The 17,645-nt window shown below is 41.5% G+C and overlaps 1 protein-coding gene across 2 annotated transcripts in view; it reads left to right on the top strand.

Moving 5' to 3' along the window:
- PAG1 (phosphoprotein membrane anchor with glycosphingolipid microdomains 1) overlaps positions 1-17,645 on the top strand; it is a 112,306-nt gene that overhangs the window by 59,421 nt on the left and 35,240 nt on the right. Inside the window, exons 1-2 of one of the 2 annotated variants that reach the window (XM_033054608.2) lie at positions 417-832; positions 2,732-2,796. The gene's annotated coding sequence lies outside the window, so the exon portion shown is untranslated. Of the gene's footprint in view, positions 1-416; positions 833-2,731; positions 2,797-17,645 lie in introns of those variants that run through there. The other variant, XM_033054617.1, reaches the window with a different exon arrangement.

The raw sequence follows: 17,645 nt of genomic DNA, 5'->3' as shown, positions 1-17,645 counted from the left end.
AAACATCTGCTGAGGATGTCGCTTATTGTTTCATCCTCTAGCTGCTCATGGAGATCATGAAGCATCGTGCCACCTTGAGAATTAAACTGGTGATGCTGTGTGGCAGGAGCGGGCAGCCAGCGTGCTCCGGGGCTCCTGAGTGTGGTTCTGGGCTCGGGAGCAGCTGCTGTGCCTGTGCCCTGGCCCGGGGATCCCTTGCACTTTCCCGGCAAGTCTGGGGAGGCAGGAGGGCTGGGAAGGGCACGGTGCTCTGTCGGGGCGCTGCGATTCCCTCTTCGTCCTCCTCTCCAAAAGGCGGACAAGGCTTGCAAGTCCTAAACTGCGTTTTTGTCTAACTCCTCCCCTATTCCGGCTGCTTGCTCATGCAGCCACCCACGGATCCGAAACAAAAATGTGTGAAGCGAGGCAGGGAGTGCTCTTGCCAGTGCAGATTCCATCTCCTCTCCGGGTGCAGTGATGCTGCTGGCTCACTCCCGGACACGGCGGAGCTTTGGCTCATCATGAGCACATGAGCGTTCCTCTGCCATTCCTCCTCATCTCCCTGCACTCCAAGAAGAAGAAGAGGAGAAGAGCGGTCCGGGGCTGCGGCTGAGCGTGTCTTTGTGGCACTGCTGGCTGTGCGGGCTGACAGAGGCGGCATTGTTCGCAGGCTGTGCCCGCTTGGCAGCCGGATCCCGCTTGGCACTGGGATCTGCGCCCTGCATACGGAACGGGCAGAGCGCAGGGACCGGGCTGGGCAGCTCCCATTGACCGCAGCGAGCTTGGGAGCGCTGTAAAACAGCTGCTCCTGCTGTCTTCTGCACAAGGCAAAGAGGGTCCTTGCTAATCAAAGGTAATGTTTTTATCTTTAGAGTAGCCTAAGATAGAGGCCATTGCTGCTGTTTGGTTGTTTATTAAAATGAGAGTGGTACAACAGGGAGGAAAGTTAAGAACTCCTCTGTACTCGGCGGGAGAATAAAGCTTCGTGGTGGCATCATGCTGAGGGTTATTGAAGCTGGTGTGTTCCCCTTTATGTGGGTTTAGTTTGCATTACCAGGAATAAGAAAATCTGTACGTGTTCCCATTGGAGGAAGAAAAGACTATTTAGTTTCCTTCTCCATCTTACTTTTTAAGCCAAGAGTTGCTATTTATATACAATATTAAATTAATTCTGCTAGTAGAAATACATTGACATATAGCCATTAGGCAAGGTAAATACTTCTTATTACCAGAGACAGTTCCTCACCCTTCAAGGTACTCCCTGGAGTACAATGTATTCTGTACAGTGGTAAAAAAAAATTAACATTAGCAGAAAGAAAAAATCATTGTTGCATTTATTTTCCCAGCCACTTTGCAGTAACTATGATTGCACACACTGTGCCAAACAGATTTTTCATTGTTGTGCCAGTGTTTCTCATGTGCTCTTAGTGCTTCAATCATATTTTAGTGGTTTTTACATGACTATTTTTTTAGTTTCTAAGTAAAGATATATTTTGTCCGAGTGTTTGCTGTTCATATTGCTGTCTATTCTTTGTGGCTGTTAAGTCTGTTTTTGAGAGTGTGTACTGCTATTTGGCAATGATAAGAAACAAGGTCTTAAAAGCACAAACCTTGTGTCTGTTGCTCATTTTTTGTGCCCAGGTTGACATGCTTTTGGGGTGAACGGGCTCAGCTGCGTTGAAGACCCCCCCACAATTCTAAATCTGGAGCTCTTAATGATACAAGTGTGTTTGAAAGGCTTTTTTCTAAGAGGAGGTTAAAGTGAGGAGAGTGTGGTTTGTGTACTGAAGGACTTCACTCAGTTCTGCCAGTGCAGCGCCGTTTGTTCTGTGTAATTTGGGATAACACAGCTTGTACCTCCTGTTTCCCCCATGGCACATAGCAGCTCCAGAGGACGCATGCTGCTTTTGTGCTTCTGTTCAGTTTTAATCTTTTGGGAGCAACTGTTTCAAAGAATAAACACATTGCCTTGTAGGAGAAACTCCAGAAAACATCCTGCTAGTGACAGCGGCAGCCGCTGCCCATCATCCTGGATGTTCCTCTGCCAAAAACAGCGGGGCTTTGTGAGCTGGCCAGCCAAAGGCTGCGAGCTGCAAACTCTGTATTCCCGAGGATGGCCAAAGGAAATCACGTTTCGAAGTGCTGAATTAAAACTGTGGGGCTGCTAGCTGCTGGCTCAAAATGCAGAATCTGTGTTTATCCTGGGCCCCTCAGCCCGGGGACTGCTGGCATCCCCTTTCTGCAGGAGTGTCCTGTCCCAGCCCCTCAGGCTGCTTGGCAGTGGGGCTGGTTGGGCACCAGGTGGGCAGGTAATGAGCCTGCTCACTCCCTCCACGCAGGCTTTTAGGTTAAATCAAAATTGGTTGTTTATTCTTTTGAATACACTGCCTTATGCTGGTGTAAAGCCTGTTACTTTTCTTTTACTGATTGGTTTTAACTGACAAACAAAGTTTCATTTGCTGTTAGTTTAAAAAAGTGGAGTAAATACATGTCCCACATAAAATAATCTCGCATAATATTCGTTTGCCAGATGTTGTGTGCCTCACTCACTTATACAGAGACTTTCATAACCCATTTCCTTTACAGTATATGACACTCAGTGGTTAAAATAAAGAGCTTTTGCTTACGAAGTCGACTTCAGTCTATTGTATATGTTTCTGTAAACAAAAAGATGCAGCGAGTTTGGGATGGATATAAGCACAGGCAGGGGTTTTGAGATAACGTCTTAACTCGTGCTTCATCTTTTTTTCAGTCCAGAAGCTTCTGCTTCCTCACTTGGAGAGCCTGTATGAAGACCTGCGTGGATTATGTTGTAAGGTAAGAAATATACCTTAAATGTGTTCTTTCAGTTTTTAATTTTGCATTGCTACAGATTTTCTGTGTGAGAAGTTGCTACACTCTAATTTCTTTTCGGAGAGACTTGCGTGTGGTTCTCCATTGTTTGGTAATAACAAATAAATGAACAAGACTAAGGGTTTGCAGTGTAGATGATGATATGTCTTAACTGATGTTGAATTTCAGCTTCTCTCCTACAAGGCTCACACTGTCCCTTTGGGGAGAGGCTCGGGCTGTGTGTCTAGAGGACCTCTTGGTGCAGCATCACTCACAGTGTTTTATTCAACTTGCTAATGTTACGTTCAAACAGGAGTGTGCAGTGTATTTTCTGACTCCCAGAAATACTGTCATTTCGTGGCCTTCTCCTGCCAGCTTTAGTGTCGCTTTTCGTTCTACACCCTCCTCTGTCTGGGTAGCAGTCCCCATCACCTCTATTGCCCTGCAGACACAGTACACTCCAGGCTTTTATCTGCAGGCAGGCTGATGATCCACAAACAGCACCATTCTCACCTCCTCTCCCAGGGCCTGTTTTACTCTACCTCATGCACTGGATGACCAAATAATTTGTCAATAAATGAAGAATCTATTTGAAATAAATCGATGAGGAAATGTGGAACTCTTCTGATTGGAGTCCTAAAAGACAGGCTTTCATGCCAGGCAGTTCACACAGCCTGCATGCATATTACAAAGTCTAGCAGTGTTAGTATAGTACAGCTGTGCTGCATGTTTCCTTAATCTTGTTTAGAGACACCCAGAATATTCATCTCAATCATTTCCGCTGCATATTAGGTACAGGAGGAAATACCAGGGAGAGCCCTGTCACTGGGAAAATGCATCATTTGAATGTGTAATGTAAATATTTTAACTAACCAAATGTAAACACTGTTTTGCCTTTAGGATGGGAAAAGACTGTCACAGTCAGAAACGAGCTGACATAAGAGTGACCCTGTATAGATGAGATACAAAATTGTGTTCACACATTTTGGTAATCAAAACAGAGCCCTTAATGAATTGCTTAGTGTGAAAGGAATTACAAACACAAATGTGCCTGACACTAGGCATTCGGAACTCGCTGCTGTATTAATGCTAGAGTGAAGGACTTCTCAGGATTCATGGGGATCCAAGGTCTATAGGGAGGATGATGGGAGATGAGAGAGATAAGATGATGAGAGATGTGTTATGATGAGGGCTAAACAAAGGCTGGATGCTCTCTGGAGGGAAACGCAAACTTGTAAGTATGCTCTGAATGTCCTCCATGCCACTGACTATGAGTTGTGTTCACCATACCAGGATAGTCAATTCAGAAGTTTTCAAGGGTTAGAAGATGGTAGAAGTAACAAATACACTAGATTCAGTAGTAAGCACCTTATTGCATTCACAAATGTTTTTCAGCCAGTGGATTCAAAGGAAAGCAGAGTTCTTAGAGAGCTCAGAGTGGTTGCTCATCAGTTCTGCCTGAGCTGGCTTCATAAGTGTGTAAAGACTTATGTTCAAGTGGTGCTTGATAGAAACCAAACACGTGGTTTAACTTTTGGTACTGAGTGCAGTCCTGAAAAACAGCATAGGATCCAGAATCCTCCCAGGTTCCACTTGACTGCAGTGTGCAGTAAATGGTCTTAGGGCATTCAGCAGATCGCTAAGCTGAAGAAACATCTGGAGATTATTTCATTGGCTGCATGTTCTAGCCCTTGAATTGTTAACATCAGAAGAGGAAGAAACAACACAGAGGATTTGTCTAGACTCTATTGCAAGAAACTAGTTAGATCTTATTTCTGAAGGCACAGGTATGTGTAAATGCCCAAGCGAGTAAGCTTTCATTCCTGGAATAGCTGGGGGATTTTTCAAGGTTGATTTCTTGTTTGTATTACCAACAATGGATAATATATTAACATCTGCCTCATATTTGCTATTTCTTTGTTCTAACAGCTGGAAATTTACATTTGCACATAGGCCTCAGAGCTAAAAATGTCATTCCCTAGGTTAAAAACCCATCATGATTTTTGTTGTTCTCCTTGATAGGAAAGGAGAACTGAAAACACAAGGAAAAAACAAACAGGAAGGGTAGCCCCCAGATGATAAATGCTCTCAGTTGGAGCAAAGATTAATCATGTATAGTGTAGCCTTAAAAGTGTCATTGTCTGCCACTACTACAGCAATTTAGCTATAGCCAAATGAACAAATCTGTCTATTAAATTATCTAAAGAAAGTAGAAAAAAATCAAATATTAAACATCATCAGTGAAGGGAAAATATGATGGCTTTTTTTTTTTTCAGTACAGAGGAAATTAAGATCCCCTCTTGTGTGGATGAGAAGTGTTCTGCATAGATGAGAATAACAATATCACAGAATCAAACTTGTGTTGCTAGAAAATCTAATCATTTTGTGCAATAACTTATTTTAATTTTCCTCTTGAATACAGATAATCCAAATCTCCTTTATCTCCCAGCCAGATGTATCAATTTTCATGGGAAAACATTAATATAGTCAAAAGTAAGAACTTCATTTTTTCTTTATGAGCAAGAAGTTCATATACTTTTGCTAAAGAGCTGTATTGTGCCTTTTTATATTAAAAAAAATTAAAATTAGGTTCTGTGTTTTAGCACAGGGGAAAAGGTAGGAACAACTTGCTCTGTAGTGCTGAATTCACAGCATCATTTTTCTAAAATAAAGTCACATTATTTGAAAGCTGACGAGAGAGGGAATTCAAGAGAACGGAAGTGCAGTTGAAAAATTTTTGGAAGGAGATTGTAAACTTCAGGGCAGAAGGGAGTTAGATAAAAGAATCTGTGAGAGTGGGAATAATAACGTGAAGAGGAACAGACTGTGCTGGTGATATCTTTTGGCCAAGGTTTTGAAAAGAATTCAGAATGATCTCCAATCTCTGTCTTGGGGGGGGGAATGGGAATTTTTCCATTTACAGTTAAGTCAAGTAAGAATGTCATTGCTCCAGCTGTTAAAATATTTTGAAATCTACTTCAAACTGATTATTTATTGTAGTGTTGAAGTATAGACTGTTGTGGACAGAAGGAAAAGAGAAATTGGAATCAATCCCAAAAACTGGGCCGAAAGTATAATTTATGCTTCCCTGAGAGGGACTGGGACTGCTAGTTCAGTTCAGCTCATTCCAGTGCACTTCTCTGAGAGACTGTTTTTTTAGGAAGGCTCTTTGGATAGATATAGCTGGAGGTGAACAAATCTCAAGGTTCAAATCCACAAGGGAAACTTGGAAGCCTCTGTCAAAGCCAGGGTAAATAGGATGCATATTTTGAGGGTGAAAGTGCCATCTGAGTGTGAGTTTACAAAGCAAGTGAGGACCATGGCATCCCAGGCATCTCTAGCATACACTTGAGAACAGACTTGGGTAAGGCAGGGCTTCTGCAGAAGGTGGCTGGGTTACATGGGCTGCTCCTGTACCTACAGCTTTGTCAGAAGCCCCTTTTTCATCATGGTACAGAGCAGTTCACAGCCTTTGCCTGCTCAGTCATTTCTGTGTAACACAGTCTTCACATTCATATCTACATAGAATCAGTTCCAGATGAATAGCAGTAACTTCCAACATTAGGTAAATATGTCTGTGAAATGAATTTATCCTTGTGCTGTTTGGACTGTCAGTAGCCTTGAACAATCTGCTGTCATCAGACTGACTTGGCTTCTTAGTTTTGCTCTTGTGGCACAGCCAATTCCATTTCAGTGTATGTGAATTAAAGAGACTATGCTCTAATAATATTTTATATTTACACGGCACATCTCATCCCAGAGGACTTTATAAATCATGTATATTCAACACCTCTGACCTTTTGCAGTCCCTTCAGAGCTGGAGAACAAGCATTTTACAAAAGCAATAAAACCACAGGATTTTTTTTCCTCTGTAATACTGGGGGGAACTCATTAATTACAGAATTAATTTTATGTTCCCTAAGCTACAGCTTCAGTTTGTAAAGACTTTTATTGAAAATTTCTTCAAGATAAGATGCATGATCCTACTTTTTTATGTACACCACGAACAAAGAGCTAATCCATCCTTTTAAAACTGGACACTCTTGCATCCAAACAAACATAAAAGTGTCACTACCTCTATACCTTGGCTGTCATTTTATCAGTAAATTGTCGCCTCTTCCTGAAGGATCTGCCCAAAATGCTGTAGTCTGCATTCCCCCTCAGCTGCTACACATCCTCCCATTGCAAAATAAATGCATAAGAAAACCCATTTACTTCCTTCTGAGGAATTCAAATGTAACTGATCCTCTGAGTTATCAAGCTGAAGAAATTCAGCGTGTCTGCATTAGGTCGGCATATGCAGGGAAGGGATGAGCAAGGCCAAAGGAACAAGGCAGAGGAGGAGGAGGAGGATGGCAGTGAATTCATCTTCCTGGCATTCACTGCCTCGTCCTGTAAACATCAGGAGCATGACCCAAAGCCTGTGGGTATCAGTGTCTGTCCCTGCAGCACTGGGTCAGTGCAGGAGAGTGTGGGTCCCTTTGTCTTCCCAGGGCGTCCTTCTTGTGGTGCTCAGTTTATGTGCTGGACTGCCTCTGCCTCAGTGGGGTCAGATTTCCTCTACTTTGAGAAAAAACTTCAGAGAAGCTGCTTTCCTGAATTTTAAAAAAGAAAATAGACATGCAGCCTGTTCTAGTATGGCCTTTGCCAGGCCATTTTGTGGGTTGATTTGGGCCTTATTTAGTCTGTTGTTTTAAGCAGAAAGACAACAACATTTCTATTTTAGTTGTACAATTCAGTAAATGGATTACAAAACCACAGTTAGCTGTCATGGATGGTAACTCAGTTAATAATAGATTAAAAGAATCTTTACATTTTCAGTGTATTGTTTTGCCATTTGTCTCTCTTCGTAGCTTGTCTGGATTTAATATAGTTTATTCCATTTAGGAGCATTATTGAGGCAAACCCCATTAAAGCAGGCATTATACTCCTTGTTTTGATTAGCACTCAAGGCCACTAGATAATGATGCTTAAAAAAAAAATCTCGTATTTTTCTCATGGTCATTAGCACTGTGATCATTGCCAACCTTCATACAACAGTGTAAGTTGTTTTTTTTTCTAAATTTCAGAGCCAGTTGTGAATGTCTTTAATATAGTCAGTGACATTTGAACTGTAACATTTATTTGAAAAATAACAGTTCTTGCGCTTTCAGTGCTCATACTTGCAAGAAATTGGATCTTTAAATGAAAGACAGTCAAAAACTGTCATGAACTAGCTAATATTTTTCAATGCTATTTTATTGGGGTGATATATATATATGTACATACATACATACATATATATATATATATATGTTTAGTTTCATGTTATTATGGTGAGGCTTTCTAGACATTCAGGTAGGTAAGAGGAAGACATTTGCACCACTCCTATCAATACCAGACCATTTCAGCCCCAGACTAATATGGGCAATTTAAGTAATTTCCACACATCATGTTTAAACCAGTGACATGTAATTCCAGGACAAAGCCTCTCAGCACCTCTTTCCAATTTCATCTGCACTCAGAGGATAAGCAGCTGCTATTACATGCTAATGTCTTTTGAGGGTGAATGGCCATTTTAGGGCATGTTATTAACTCTGTGCAAATCAGTGTATTTTCCATCCTAATGTACAGAGTTGACTTCACATGCTGTCCCCTTTGCAGGTTTTAGTTCTGTTAACCAAAAAGAAAAATGAGGAAAATTATGCATTTGATGAATTTGGGTTGGCATCTTGAAGGATGGGGCATGTCCCTCTGTAATTACATGCTCAGGCTGTGGGGACCAGACCTCTCACCTTACAGGCTTGTGAAGTTGCAGGTCTTTAAGGGCAAAAAGCCATCCAGGACAATTAACATTTCTAATAACACAGCTGACTTATTTTACTTTATTGCTATGTTTTACCTACTGCAGATATACACTGGAGTACCTGGAAAGAGGCACCCACTCTAGTGTTTGTCATTTATTCTTACAGACCCAAGTCACCCTGTGTTCCCACTTGCCAGGTCCAGGTGTGGGAGCCCAGCAGAGTCCTGAGGTCCTTTGAGCTGCTCACTGAATCCTCAGAGCAAGCTGAATGCTTCTTTGAATGAACACACTTCTTTATTGAGACAAAAAAATTCTTGCTTTTCCCTGCCTTCTCTTCCTACTGAAAAGGAAAAAAAGAGTGCACACACACACACACACACAATGGTACAGCATACAGAGCTTTAGCATAGACTTGCTTTGGCTTAAGACTGGTTTGTTAATGCTGAGAGTATGTTTCTTGCTGTGGCCATGATCACCCAGCCCCTGTTCCAGCACTCATGTGGGATGGAGTGCCAAATGTATAAAATATTATTTTTTGTTGAACTGTTTCACAATTCTCCAAACCTTCTGAGCATGGAAGCCTTTTATCATATAGCAGCTCAAGCCACCTAATCTCTACTCTTCTGGTCTGGGCATTCTTTAATGAATTTTGCTCACTAAGGCATCCAGTTATTTTCTATTCCTAGTATTTGTTTTGTCTAGCCTTGCTCAGAGTTGATAATTAATGCAGTAGTTAAAATACCATCATCTTAATGCTCTTTACCATGGATGAAAACCTGCTTGTCTCAGAAGCTGTTATACATGAACCATGCAGAAGAGTTTGTTTCAGAGTGGAATAGCCCTGGATTTATTACTCAACCAGTCACCACAGTAACCTGGTTTTTCCTGTTATTATTCTTACCTAAATAGTTGCTGCAGTTGAAAGGCATCTTTCAATTTCTGAAACAGAGGAGAGAACCAGATCTCTGGAAGAGCTTTTAAAAAAATCCATTTAAAAAATATGTAAATCGTCACTTGTGAATTCCTGATAGATGCAGAATAAATTCCCACAATTCATAATTTCTCATTATTTATTTCATTTATACACTATTATAACTGTGAATGAGGCTTTACAAAACCACAGAGACACAATCTTTGCCCTAAAGAGATTGTAGCTGAAATTAGACACAACGTATGACCAATTATTTCAATAGACAAAGCAGGATTACACTAAATAAAAATGGCTCTTGTTGCATATCTTGTGTATGTTGTAAGCTTGCAATAATATGGTTATTTGGAAAAGACCTATTTGTGCCCCTGAATGTGGTGATTTGTAACAAAGCTCTAGAATAAAGCCATCATTAGTGTTTGCTGGTTTAAACCAGAAAACCTGAGACACTAATGACTAATCATTGCTTTCCTACAGGCAATTTAATCAAAGAGCTGGATTTAATAGAGGATGTATTCAGTATTCATTTCTAGCTGCTATGGCCTCCAAGGATCTTCAGTCCATTTTTAGACCTATCTTGAAGATATTGTTTGTCTGGTGCATGTTATTGCATGGTGAAGGTAGAGCCTTCTAGAGGCTCTAACAGGATAACACATTTTCTTCAGCCTAATCTTGGGCACACAGTGAATCATAAGATTTCCCTGAATTTTAAGTAAAGTGTCTTACTCCATACATAGGCCTCTTTTTCCATAGACCTCCTACTCCATGTAGACCTCTTTTCCTACTATTTAGTTACAAGTACCAGTGTAATATTTCAATTCTAGGAATAAGCCATAATTGTGCAGTACATCATTGTTTAAGTGTTCCCCAGCAGAAGAGGCTACCATCCTCATATAAATACTGCATGTACTTGTATCAAATCCTCAGGCTTTATTTTGACATTTGAATATCCAGACCTTTTGCTTGACAGGACTTTAGCTAAGGAACTGAGGTTTGTCCACTATTTCCAGAGCTCTGCTAGTATAGAGCTCATCTCATGCCCTCTCTAGATGAGGAAGAATGTCAGTGGTGAGAGTAGTGTGGGCTGGGTGAAGGGAATGGGTCTGGGAACCTCCCCACCTTCTCGTTCCCTGAGCAGGTGAGAGTTGGGGTTTTATTCCCCAGCAATTCACTCAGCTAAAAAGAGGATTAGGGTACCTGCCTGCCTACCCCACAGGATTCTGGTGTGGCTAATTAGTCAATATTTGCACAGCTCTGAGAAAACGCTTTAAAGTGCCAATTATGAATTATAATTATCTTCTGAAGATGATTGGGAGTCCACATTTGCATGTTGATTCAGGCCATGGGAGTGAGTCTTTCAAATAACAGCTCTTATTTAAATGCCTTGCCGATTCCTTATCTCATGTTGCATGCTGTTTTTTTAAGGATGATGAGAAATATTAGTTTACCCTCAGGAAAGACCAGGTCTGACTGTTTTTAATAATGAGTTATGTACTTAGTCACAGTAGGTAAATTTACAAACCAAGCAGGACACACTCAGAGATTGATTCTGTCTGTTCGGCAGATGGTTTTACACAAAACGTTCAGCAGGACAAGCCTGCTGAGACTTTAAAACAAATACTGCTAAGTAACATTGCCATAAGCCTCTTAATATGGTGGCAGTGCCTGATTTATACTCCACAGAGCTCCTACTTTATTTATATCTCATCTATTTACTGACGTGTAATAGATTTACTCTGCGAAGAGACGATCTCAGCGGATTTGCTTTGAAGGCTGACATTTTCTGTTGTAACTTACTTCCAGAAAATACTAACTAGTCCTCAGCACTAACTGCAGGACACTTGGCTATTTCATTAGTAACAGCACACCAGCATTAAACACAAAGCAAGAATAGCCTGCAAAAGAAGTCCATGACTGGACTTCAAATTTTTGAGATTCCTGGAAACTTTCTGTTGCAGCAGAAATATCTTTTGTTTTCCTTAACATCTCTGCATTTTCCTGTATCTTTAGAAATGTTGCTGGTCTCTTTAACTGGAGAGTAAGAGCCTTAATTATATATTCTACTTTTATATGAGCTAATTGGAGAAGTGTTGCCTGTAATTTAGTTTTAATATTTGAGTCTGTATATCTGTATGTTAATGTTGCATTAAATAAAAGGAAATCTACAGTTGTATGTAATTCCACAGAGAGAACAAAATTCTGCCTCCAGTTACTCTACAAGAGCAATTGGGAACAAAATTGGGCCAGAAGTTTCTTGCCTTCTATCTCTTCACAGTAACATAAAATTTTAATGGGGAGAAATTGCAGAAAAAAAACCCACTTTGTTTAAAAATGCTCATAAAGGGAAAAGAAATTCTTTTTTTGCCTGAAAAGAGGTCTTTTGATAGTTGTTTGCTAATTTTATGCTTACACATGTGTTCAGTAGCTGCGTAGGGACATTAAACACAATGCTGATATGAGCCCACACATTGATGATCCAGCAGAGGGGCTTAAATATTCATATTATTACTAGATTTGTGTTGTTTTATTTGCTTCTTTTCTACCCAAAGTCCTAAGCACCATCAGATAATTAAACGTTACAGGGTCTGTGATGGTGAATGTTTCCGAATGTCTGGATATTAATTTTGTGTCCTGCCAGCTGGAAGGAGTGTGGTGCTCTGGCATTGTTTTACTTGGAGAAAAGTGTTTTTCTGATATTGGACTAAAATATTTCATTCCTGAATAAATCCTTGTGGTTTTTTGAGAAGAATTTAGTGCTAAGGACATTCAGCTTGGTGTAGGAAATTATTTTAGAGGAAGATGTTTGTGCCTGTGTAATAGTAAAGCATGGCATTATTAGTGTGAGATTCCAGTGCAACTGAAAACTCCTGAATTTAGGCAAGTATCTGCAAGACACCTTCAGGCCCCATTATAGTCAGTGGCAATCACAGCCCCCTTCAGCAGCTGGTGCCATTTGAGGTGCCCTGGTACATTTTTCATAGTTTCTTAATATCTATTTGAGAAGTGTGAGAGTTGTCACGTCTGCTGACCAGGTGCAGGTTTCATCTGCCTAAAGAGAAGGAATTGAATGGTGTTTGAAATGCCATAAACGGTGCCCTTTGGCTTCCATCCGTCCACTCCAGAGGGACACAGATCTCCTGCAGTTCATGCATCAAGTATTTCATCTCTGTGGGCATATCTGCATAAACATCCAGACATCCTGGATGCCTTTAGGTGGTTCTAGCTGCCAGTGTTTAGGCAACTAAATGGCATCCCTCTGGGTTATCTGCATCCTTTGTGAGGCTCCATTGCCTGGAATGTGCTCCTGGAAGCACAGGAGCTCAGACACATCACTCACACATAGACACACTTGGGCATCTCATGCACCTCCCCATGGGTGGCTGCCTCCCACACATCCTGTCACAGGAGTGGCACTTCACTGAGCCTGCAGAGCTGCCCAGGACTTTGTTGGGGAAAATGAAAAAAACAAAAACTATGGAGGGCTGAGGAAGGAAGGAGAGAAAACTGTAGTTGTGCACGTGTTACTGCTGTGCTGTGCTTATAACTCAGTTGGTGAGACACACTGTGGGTTTGATCTGTGGTGTCCCAGTCCTCCTGCCTTATCTGCATAGCCACAAAACAGCCACTGGGCAATCAAGCCAAGTCAGAAAGCTGCACTAGAGGGACATTAGTGGCCAAGAGGCTTCATCACTGGGCAGCACCAGCTCAGTGGAATAAACTGTGTATACTGAAATGGCTGAAATGAGTGTCCTGAGACAGCAGCAGGCACCCAATGGTAACTGCCTTGTTTTCTCCATCTCTTTGGGCCGACATCATTTCCCAATGTCATTTTGCCTTTTCCTTTCCTTCGCTTCACCTGCATTTGCCAGCAGTGCTGTCTTTGCCTATTAGTTGTGTACCAGCTGCTGTGCTTTTTCTTTTTTTGGCAGTTTCCGTGCAGATTGTGCTTGCTTTTTTTTTGCCCCAAACCTTTTTGGTGCATGTCAGCATTTTATCTGTTCACACGCACTAGGGAATGATAGGAGCCATGATCTATTTGGGTCAGTGCATTCCTGTAACAATCCCAAAAGGAGAGATTTTTCTAAGAATAAATTCTCTCACGCCAATCTAGTTCTCATTCTTACCCACATAATATCTGTTAACACCTTCTACTATTTTTATACTTGTGAAACTGGGGTAGCCTGATGAGTCTTTCTGTTGTTTTTGCTTTCTTCCAGATGAACTAAGTTGTGCAATTCTCCTGTTGGTTGAATAACTCATGGAAATACATAGCAAAGCATGTAGTTTAGCAGCTGCCCCGAACTAACCTCTGCAATCATATGTTTCAAGTCAGCTGAAAATTCAAAAAGAACCCTCTAAAAGGATGAAATGGGTGTTTTTCTGAAAGTAGCACATAAATTTGATATTGAATCTAAGTAAATGCAGAGCTAGATGACCTTTGTTCTTCAGGCAGTTTTCCAGGCGTTCATTGCAGTCAAGAAAAATTTTCAACAAAAGGAAAAATTAATTTGCTGTCACTACCATCAAATCAACCTGTAAATGTTTCAGCTTTCAATAACTAATGGTCACTCTCTTGACTTATAAATGGTTTCATTGAAAACTGTTTCTTTTGCAGAATCTGATTTCTTTGCAATAAAACTGTCCTGAAGTGATAAAAAGGGATAAAAACCACCTTTTTTACCATCTAGCATTTGGTTATCCTTTAAAATTAACCATATTCAGGAGGCATTACAAGAGGCCTGAGCATGGCACATTTCTCAAAGAATAAAGCAGATGAAATCCAGACTCCTTGTTTCAGGAAAATGGAACCTGAACAGGATGTTGGAACGGTGGTGTAATGGTAAATTGTAAAAAATAAGTAGCTGTTGAAATTACTGGGTGGGATGTGGTGTATTGTAGTTGTATAGATTCTTCAGCTGACTACTCATTATCATGTAAGTTTGTGTCTGGTATAGTGCTTAAGGCTATTTAACACATTTTAGGTGAGCTCTTCTATTGTCTAACTCCTATCATTCCATTCTCTCTCGAAGAGAATGTTTTCATATATTTCTCAGCACCTGCTCTTTGTATTTCTGACATGCCCTTTTTTCACCACTTGGGCATCCTGATACTAATAGGCCATAACCAAAGTAATCAATATATGTTACTGGGTAGTTTTATAAAGCATTTGTGTGCATGTTTGATGGCTACATTATTCCAGAAAAATAAATCAAAGGAGAAGTGATAAACCAAAAAGGCTTCTCAGGTTAGAAAACACTCAATAATAGTCAGGGTGACTGTGCTCTCTGCTAAAAGCACCAAGCCTCAAAGTGGGTGCAGAGCTGATGGCAGCTCATGGAGCTGTGGCACTGTGGCAACACTGGTGTGGCCTTTGGAAAGGAGGAGGAGGCAGCTGTGGAAGGGAGAACAAGGTTCAGTGGGTTGCAGAGAGTGGGTGAAGGTGCGAAGAGGAGACAGAATAACAGAACTGGAGGCAGGATAACAGAGCTGGAGGCAGAATAACAGGTGGAGGCAGGATAACAGAGGTGGAGGCTTCTTGGCCGTGCAGGAGCAGAGGCAGCACCTGCTTTTGTGGTGAGCTGCATGTGGATGTGTGTCCAGGCCTCCAGTGCCTGTGCATGTGCCAGCTGTGGTCACATCTACACAGCTGGAAGACTCTTCAGCTGCTGTGGGAATGACACTGCTGATCAGTTGTACAGGGGTTCTGAGCTTGCTCTCTGCTCCTCCCTCGTACATCACTGGTGAAAACATTCTTACCTGGTCTGTCTTGGCTGTCTCTCCTGTCCCTGGAGAGCTGTTATCCTGTATCCTGACAGGCTTTCATCAGATCTCAGTCTTCTCTTTCAAAACCTTAACAAGACTGCCTTCTGTGGGGGGAAAAGTAATGATTTGGGTCAGCACAGCAGAGAAACCTGGAAGAAGCAAAGCCCAGCTGGGTATTGATTGCATGAAGTGATGCAATGCTCTGCTTAGCCTGCCTACCAGCCATTGCTTCTCTGTCACCATGCTTTGGTAGCTCGTAACTCAAGGTGGTAGCAAAAATTCTTCCAGGAGGCATGATGCATTTATCTTTCTCTCTGCAGTGCTGCCCATATTGTAGAGCTTCCTGTGGAAATAATGCTAATGATAACACAGGAAAGCACAGAGGCAGGGGAAGTCTTGAACCATTAGTGATGCTTAAACTGCAGAAAAACTGATGCCAGCAGGCAACAAGAAGAACACACTGGAGGAAGGGGGGGCAAGGGATTTTCTTTAGTCATTTGTTGTTCAACAAATTTGAGTTTACAAGCTATAGGCGAAATTCTGTCTTCTGATTCTTGCTTTAATACAAGAGGAGGGTATTTTTACTAGGGATCATGATTTATTCATGTTAAGGAAAGGATTTTTTTATGCCAAGCTCAGACTACAAAGTGGTAGTTAGTAGATGACATTCAGACTGGAGATTTCCCTTGAAACAATGGGAGAAAGTATTTATTTTCTGAAGTCCATTTCCCTTCACAGATAGTTTCCTACCATGTAATAGCCAACAGTCAGGAAAAAGACCACAATACTGTGACAGGCTAGATATGTAAATGCAATATTCATACATAGCTTTATGGAGGGTTTCTTTTCCACGGTGTGTGAACCAAACAACTCAATTAAATCAAGAAGGGAAAGACCTGGTTTTCATTAGCTGTGAAGACTTTCAGAATTACATTAGTTGCAGTTGATTAGATCTTATAATTGTATTTGCTGTGTGTCAGGATGAAGCAGTAAGGGGTTTGGGTGTGTTGAGGGGGGCGGTACCCAGCTCGTAGATCATTCCTGCAGGACTCATGATTAATTTCTGCTGCCTGGGTCTGTTAGGATCAACCCAGGGTTTTATATTTTCCTTCTCCAGGAGAGAAGCTCAATAAAACGCACCGCATGTCAAACGCTGGTGTGGGGGGCAGGACAGAGTTGGGTTTATTTTGCCTCCCTGCTCCACGCTGCTGCAGGTGCCAAGCAGGATACTGCCTGTGGCTCAGTAAGGAGGTGAATGCACAGGATATTCTGGACTGTCAAAAGCAAGTGATGTTTTCATTTGCCCCAGCTCTGTTTCCAATTGAAAGGGCATAATGATATCATTATGCTGGTCTTGGGGATAAATTGCAATGAAATTGTGCCACAGGGTGAGGCTGTGAAAAGGTGTGATCTGCCAGAGCTACTCCTGCTGCCCAAGGGTTTAGTTATCCACATTGTCTGGTCTGATGGGTCAGCCAAGGAGGTCAGCTCAGAGCAGTGCATCTCAGGCCCTTCCCAGTGGGTTAGCACACATGAACCTCCCCTGGTTTTGTCCATCATTTATAGATATCTCCTCTCCTAATTCTCGGTGCCTGAAAGTTCACTGGTCTGTCAGAGGAGATGAGGAATGACCTTCACAGCTAACTTTGAAGGTACCCCTCTCTCCACAGGAAGAAGTGAGTCTTTACTGATCATCCAGAACATACAGGCAGCCAGTTTAGATTCTTTATACAAGAGGGAAGTTAAGGTGGCACCTTCCCTCAAGGAACACATGGCTGTGTTTCCAACTCAGAAAAAACAAAGATCCTGGAGAGGCGGCACTGGTGGGGACACCGGTATCTGGATAAGTTGCAAGAACTCTTCAAAACCCACCAAATCATTCTTTGTCTTGCACATTCTTTTATGAAGAGGAAGTTACTTAGATAGGGATTCTCTCATGTGCTGTCTTGGTCTTATCTTGACAAAAAGTAAACTAGATAAGACAGGACCATCTCAAGCAATGAAGAGGGCTCTGCATATATACCCCAAATACTTAGGAAAAACTGGCATTCCTAATGAGATACAAATGCTAAAAAATTAAAAATTATTTTATTAAATCAAAGTGAAAAGAAATTTGGGTTTGAAGTACCTCTACACCTATGCAAAACACATTGTAAGGTGATGCTTTATTCTTCAAATTGATCTGTCACCACGTTCAGTCACTGCTGCCTCTCTGATGTGGGATATCACACCTCAATTCTCACTAATTCCTTTTGTTTCAAGATTACTTACAGTAATTTCACGAATACAAGCCGCACCAATTTGACTAAGATTTTGCTCCTAAACCGGAAATGCGGCTAATAATCAGGAGCAGCTAAT

The sequence above is a fragment of the Catharus ustulatus genome, chromosome 1 (genome assembly GCF_009819885.2).
Source record: "Catharus ustulatus isolate bCatUst1 chromosome 1, bCatUst1.pri.v2, whole genome shotgun sequence".
Classification (NCBI taxonomy): Eukaryota; Metazoa; Chordata; class Aves; order Passeriformes; family Turdidae; genus Catharus; species Catharus ustulatus.
Note: the sequence above shows the minus strand (reverse complement) of the source record. Positions and strands in the feature narration are given on the sequence as shown.